The sequence below is a fragment of the Notolepis coatsorum genome (assembly GCF_963971535.1).
Source record: "Notolepis coatsorum genome assembly, chromosome: 18".
Lineage (NCBI taxonomy): Eukaryota > Metazoa > Chordata > Actinopteri > Aulopiformes > Paralepididae > Notolepis > Notolepis coatsorum.
This window is the reverse complement of record NC_140182.1, coordinates 89,515,501-89,523,265: the sequence shown is the minus strand read 5'-3', so window position 1 is coordinate 89,523,265 and position 7,765 is coordinate 89,515,501.

Genomic DNA, 7,765 nt, shown 5'->3' with positions numbered 1-7,765 from the left:
TTGGTTGTTTGATGTGCGTTTTAAATTATTTCCCTTACCTCTGTGATGCATGTATGATTGAAAATTGTATTAACAGATTGCAGAATGGGTACAATACAATACAGCTCAATACACACAATTGTTAAGGGGATGCAGACCAGAGAAAGACTTTCGTCTTGTTTACATCAGGGTCCCCCATTTTCAATTCATCATAATATATGACATACATGACATACAGATAGACAGTACTGCTACATCTAGACATTTATGACGTACCAGATCTACAAATACAGTACTGTTTGTGATACAAAAAGAGTCTAAGAAAGAGTATATACATTTGAGGGGGAAGAAACTGTACATTGGAGGATGTTGGGTAAGTGGGGTGGGTTGGGTAGGTGGGCCGTGGGAAAACTGTACATTGGAGGTGGTTGGGGTGGGGGTTGGGTAGGCGGGGTGGGGAACTGTACACTGTACTGTACAACTGGAGGGGGTTGGGTTTGGACATTTACAGGGGCCAGTTTCGGATTGCAGTCTCCCGTAGGTGCTCTTTTAGAGAGGTTTTGAAGGTGGGTAGTGATTCACATTCCTGTGGGTAGGTAGGGTGTTCCACATTGTCGTGTTGCATAGTTGGAAACGTGTTTAGTCCCTTGTTTGAGACAAATCTGGGTTTAACATGATTTGTGGAGCTCCCTCTGGTGTTGTGTTCGTGGTATTCACTTACCTTTGGGAAGTATTTTGACATGTGCATGGGTACCTTAGTGGTGTAGTGTATCTTGTAGACCAGGCCCATTGCAAGTTGCTGTACTCTGTCGTCTACTCTAAGCCATCCTAGGTTGTCAAAGTGGGCAGGGGTGAGGTGGGTTCTAGTAGTAAGGTCAAGCAGTAGTCTGACCAGTTTGTTTTGTGTAATTTTGTTTTTAGCGCCTTTGAGGTGCTTTGGTACCATGAGGTGCAAGCATAGTCGTAGTACCCTTGAATGAGTGCTCCTGCCAGAGTCTTCAGGGTATTCTTGTTTACCAGAGAGGAGATCCGGTACAAGAATCTAGTTCGTTGGTTGACTTTTTTGATTACATTGGTTGCCATTTTGTCACAGGAAAGATTTGCCTCTAGGATGGAACCCAGGTATGTAATTTCATCTTTCATCTTCCACTGTAACTGAAAAGCCGTCGGTCTTGCAGAGTATGTTTTTTTAACCGAAGAGAATGGACTCCGTTTTACCCAGGTGTAATGATAGTTTGTTATCAGCGAGCCAGGTGCAGATCCTGTCAGAGACCAGCAGGGCTGAGTCGTCCGCGAACAGGAACAAGTTTCAGTCACAAGCTGACGACATGTCATTTGCATAAATTAGGAACAGTAACGGTCCCTAGTATGCTTCCTTGTGGAACACCACAGCTCACTGGGAGGGGGGGGGGGGGGGGGGGGGTAGAGTACCATTTACCTCCACCATCTGTTATCTCCCCTCCAGGTAGGATTGCATCCAGCTCACTGATAGACTATCAAAACTAGGGATGTCCGATATTATCGGCTGATATTGGCATTATAATCAGGGGTGCGTTGCTCATGGGACAGGGTTGCACGCCGGACAACAAGCTTTTGTGAGCAGAAGCACATGCACGCACATGCATGGATGTGCGCGCGCATGTACCTGGCTACCTCGCACAAGCATAACAATAGCGCATGGAATGCAACCCATTTCATGGCAATCACATTCACAGGTTTGGTGTGAACGGTGCTCTGCCTGAGTCAGACCATCGTTCACACCAAACCTGAGGGGAGGGGGCAGGGAGCTCTGTGTCTATTCCATCCTATCCAACCATCCACTACACTACACAGTAAAATACTTATGCACAAAAGTCATTCCATGCAGCACTGCAGAATGTGAAGGGGGATTCAGCACCATGAATCAAATGATCACCCCAACTACAATGAACTACAATTACATTTAAAACATTGTTTGTTTTTCCACCATATCTGTTGACAATATAATTTCTTTATATATTGAAGGCTACATCCTGTGCGCATGCGAGGGAACATTTATGTGCATGCGTGTGCGGGAGCGCTCGTGCACGTGACGTCAATAAAACACAGTGCAACCAGCTTTGAAATCACCAACGCACCCCTGATTAAAATGTAATATCGGAAAATCGGAAATTATCGGTACCGGTTTCTCAGTTTTTTGTGCACCTCAGCTGTTGTTACCATTTCTAGTTTGAAATAGTCTTTGCGGACCCCTAGGTTATTGTAGTAGGCTAGGCTGTGTTCTACCCCTACGTACCTGGGTTTTGTGGTCACGGTTTTCGGTTCGGTTCGATATATTGTTTTTTATTTAAAAAAAAAGTTTACTCCAAAAACACCAGAATCAGCATAACATATATATATCATGCAAAAACTGAAAGAATGAGGCAGTTTGACATCAGGCACATCATTTTACCACGAGGATGGAGTGTTTACAGCCTTAAATAATGTTTGGCACACAAAGACCGAACTGACAGCATACATCAAACTAACACACACACTGTACTGTTTAAAAACACTGCTCTGTTCATTCTATTTTTTAAATACGTACATTATCTGTCTACATTTATTTAGACTAACATTATTTAAATATTGAGTGCAACTGTGGTGGATTACGTAATTGGATGAGTTGGAACTATCTGTGGGTTGGCGCGGGTCCCCACGGACATTTTAGCGTGTGGGACCATCAGCTTAGGAGGAGTTCATAACATCAACAAGCAGCACGAAAGCAGCAATAGTCCCGGTTGGAGTTAGTAAAACACAGTTGTATGTTAGCCTTCTTGGATGTTGAATAAACGCCTATCATTGTCTTTAAACACCCCGCCTCTCATACTCTCATTTCCTCCTCTGCTAGCTAGTACTAGCTACGGTAACATTTCGTTGACTGTATTAGCTGGGGCTAGCGGGGCTACCATAGTTAAAACGTGCGTTGTGTTGTACAAACTGCTAACGCTATGGCAAGATGTGTGTAGGCCTATGTAATGTTAATGCCTGCAGCCAGCGCTCACCTCTCCCGGCTCCGTGCCAAATGAAGTTTTTTTTTAATTTGCGCATCCCCGGAACCGTACAATACACAGACGCCCCGAACCGTGGAGGTCGTGCCGAACGGTACACGGTTCGGTTGCGTACCGTCCCACCCCTAGTTGTGGCTATGTTTGTGAAAATTCTTAAGTAATTTGCCACATCCAGCTTGTCTGTGAGTATCATCAGTCTTTTATTTTTGTCCCCTTTCCCCGTTAACCTTCCAGAGGCACGTTTGACCTCTCACCAGGCACCCATTGTATTGTATATATTATGTATATTGAACACTTTTGTTTACACTTTGTTTACGTACTTGACTTTCTATTTGATACTTTATCTATTTTTATCTAGCACACTCTCAGGAGCATAACAGAAAAAAGCATTTCATATAAAAGCATTCTGTGTGACAACTTGAAACTTGTAAATAAGAATTTGTTCTTAACCCTTTCTTCGCCAAGAACGTGTTACGACGTCATTCTCCGCCATGCGTCATTGGCCATCTGCCAATGACGTCGTACAGCGTCTTTGAGATCAATATTTAAAAAATCTGTCATGGCAATCATATTTCACCCACGGAGACTTGACGGGTGCTGTAGATCTCTCAACTCTCCAACGGTTCAAGACCGCCATCTGGTGGCCGATCGGCAAATTGCTGCAAAGAAGGGGAACATCTCCATAGATTTACAGTACTGGCAGAGAAGGGATTAAGATGAGAATAATCTCCGGCAGATAAAGGGTTAACACATTAACTGCCACGCTTATATCCATCAATGTATGATCACTGCCACCAGTCTAAGCCTATGGAGATGTTCACCTTCTTTGCAGGGCTATAACTTTTTAAATTGTATTGCTAAATTGACATTACTATGGCCCATTCAACATCGATTAGCTATCGTTCAGGATGTAGGAACGTTATACTTTTTCATTCATATATACATACGAAAATACTGTCTAGAATATAAGTATGTTTTTATCGTTCTCTGCAGTAATTCCTAGAACGCTAGTTATAGGCCTAAACGCATATAGATTATCGAAAGAGAGGTTCATGAAACAAACGTACTATGAAGGGGGACCAAAAGCGACCAGACTGTTCGCTAGGAGAATTAGGACGCAACAGAAGTTGAACACGATACACACAATAAGGGATACAAAGACTAATGAAATATTGAGAGACCCAGCTGAAATAGAGAGGACATTTAGAGAATACTATGAGAAACTATACACACAGCCAAAAGCAGCGGGAGAAGAGGAAATAGAAGCATATCTGGAGAAGCTAGAGTTACCATCGATAGGGAAAGAACAGAATGCAATTAGTAGAGCTAAAAACAACAAGTCTCCGGGGAGCGATGGATTCCCATCGGAATTCTACAAGACATTTAGAACTGAATTAGCACCCATGTTAGGGGCGGCGTTCAGACACACGATGGAAGAGGGGAAAATGCCCCCCTCGTGGAAGGAAGCCATAATCACCACGATACCGAAGGAAGGGAAGGATAGGGAATTATGTAGTAGTTTCAGACCTGTGTCCATACTCGATGTGGATTACAAGATGTATACATCGATAATATCAAAGAGATTTGAGACGTTTATGCCAGACATTATAGATGAAGATCAAACTGGATTTATTAAAGGGAGACAGACACAGGACAACGTGAGAAAGACATTACACATAGTAGAGGAGATACAAAAACAAGGGGGTAGCGCGGTACTGATTAGCCTAGATGCAGAAAAAGCATTAGACAGTGTGAGCTGGACATCTGTATATAAAACATTGATGAGGTTCGGACTGAACGGGAGGGCGATGAAGATGATCAAGGCGCTATATCAAGAACCGACAGCGAGGGTTAAGGTGAATGGCAGCTTGACGGATATAATCAGATTAGAGAGGGCTACCAGACAGGGATGTTGTCTCTCACCGACGCTCTTCGCCGTTTTCATAGAACCACTGGCACAACTGATCAGACAGACCGAGGACATTAAGGGAGTAAGGATAAAGGGAACGGAATATAAACTAGGACTATTTGCGGACGACGTGATAGTATACATGAGGCTACCAGGCAAGAGCTTCCCGGCACTGATGGATCTACTGAAGGAATATGGCCACTACTCAGGATATTTTTAGTTTTATCCTATTTCAATTTTTATTTAACGGGAAAGTGGCCAAGCCACAGTTGACATTCTACTTATGGTAGAATTTAGAGTGTTAGATCCTATGGTATACATAGGAATGTTAAGGATAATTGGATCATTCTGGGATATCCAGTGGTTTAAAGGAGGGAGTCATACGCAAAGGTTGTGTTCATGGAACACAATCCTGTACGACTCTCGGTGGGAGGGGAGGGAAGGGGATTTTTATTTGTATATATGTATGTTTTTAAGCTCGGCTCTCAACGGGACCTCACTAGTTGGATGTATATCTATTATTGCCTCGCACTCCAGAAGCATTACCAAAAACTACACTACAACATGTATAGATTATGGCTAGTTTGAATATAATGATTTGGAACACCGGGGGAATAAATAACCAACTCAAACGCAAAAGCGTGCTCACACTGATGAAAAAAGAACAGGTGGACATTGCTCTGCTAAGCGAAACGCACATTCTAGAGAAAGACATAGATAAGTTAGCGGACAACACATATCATAATATTAGTCACTCTTCAATTGGTACGAGAACTCGGGGTGTAGCCATAGTCGTTAAACGTAAGTTGAATATTGAATTAAAGGGAGTATGGTCTGATGTAGAAGGTCGGATAACTATAGCTAAGATTGTACACAACAGGAAAATAGCGTTGGTAGCGGTATACGCCCCAAATTTGTACGAAGAGGATTTCTTCACTACACTAACCAATGCAATGTTAGACATTCCCGATTACTCATTTATAATAGGTGCGGATTTTAATGCCATTTGGAATCCAAGGATGGACAAATCTTACCTCACCTTTTCCAGCGAACAAAAGAATTCATCTAATGTAGGGATGCCCCGATCACGTTTTTTGCCACCGATACCGATCACCGATCGTCGTGAGCCATATCGGCCGATACCGATCCGATACCGATTGTTTTTGATTAAAAGTGTTAGAATAATCAGACACATTTTGATGAAGATAGGCTGTGCGGGAGCTTAGAGGACTGTATATAATTATCACCTTAGGGGGTGTGGTAGGATGCCTTAACTCTTAAACTAATTGTACCAAATACACAACTGAGTGAATAACTTAAAATGGAGTCACCTAAACTAGAAAGAGCGAGGAAACTGTTTGAATCATAATGCTTTTATATAAGCAAAAAAGGGGGAAAAGATACATACAAAATATTGTTATCACATTACACAAAGCCTAATTAAATACTATTACTAAATTTAGATGGGCGCCCAAATAGTTCTAATAAAGTGTTCTGGCCAAACGTTGCCGCGGTTACCACTGTGACAGAGGAACAATTCCCTCTGCAGGATGAGAGAGATGGAGGTGATGAGGAGTAGTAGACCGCTGCGTGTTGATGAGGGCGGGAAGACGCTGCCCGGTCCAATAGGCGCCACCAGTCTGCTCCTGCAGACCAGATGCTCCGCTGTGGTGGTCCGAGTGTCTCGCTCCGCTCCGTGGTGCTGCACGGCGCACGCCGACAGCTGCTGCAGACACGCTGGTCCCCTCTGTACCACAGGCTACTGCTATGGCTACTTCTTAGGACTAGTTGTGTCCTATTACAGCGACACAGACACTATCTAAATGTTCTCTGGTCTGTGTTATATATCGACTGATATGTCCAGTATAGAACAGCTATCGAAGCATGAGCCGAAGCTACTTTAGGTATTAGCGCCGAGCTAGCTAGCTTCGGCTAACTGGTAACGATAGATGGGGAATACTATAGTCCGCTGTAATATGCTAATCCCAGACGTTTACTAAACATCAAATTAGCTGGGTACCAAAACTCACTCTCTCTTGGTGGTATAATGTCCGCTTGGTAAGCCACTTTACATACTTGGTCACCGTCAAACTATAGCGTAAACGAACGCAACGCTGGGTGTACGTCTCTCTCGCTGGGTGTCCGGTCAAGTTCAACGTCAACAACACGTATCCTAGAGGAAGTGACGCATTTACGAGGGAACACTAAACCACCTCTGGCCCACTAGATGGCAGCACAGTCATATAACCTGAGATGCCATCAATAGGCAGACAGTGTAACATTATGTGGTAAATAATAACTTAACTCCCACATATTAACTTAAAGGGGGATTATTTTAGGTCTAATTTTACCTAATTGCAGACCCTTCAGCACAGCCGCCCCCTGATTTGCGGCGCTAATCAGTACTGAGGTCTGCTGAATGTCTAGTAGTCACTCAGGCTGGTCAGAGTCAGAGTACGGGGGTAGTCGGATCAGTCGAGCCACTGGTCTGTGGTATGTTCTTCCTCCGACATCCACGATAGCAGAGCGGACTCTTCCGTCTTGCCCTTTTACCACACTCTTCACCCCTCCGGTGAGCCAGCGGGCTCGGGGAAGCGCCTGATCCACGATCATGACTGGGGTTCCTGGTTCTAGGTTGCCTCTTTCAGTGATCCACTTGCGGCGGCCTTGCAGCGATGGGAGATATTCGGTGGTGAACCTCTTCCAGAATTGGTCGGCTAGAGCCTGACTATACCTCCATTGTCTTCTGCCGATGATCTCGGTGGAGGCGTAGACCGCAAAGGGAAGGGCCGCGTCTCGCCGCCCCATCAAAAGGCTGTTGGGTGTTATGGGGTCGAGATCGGCCGCA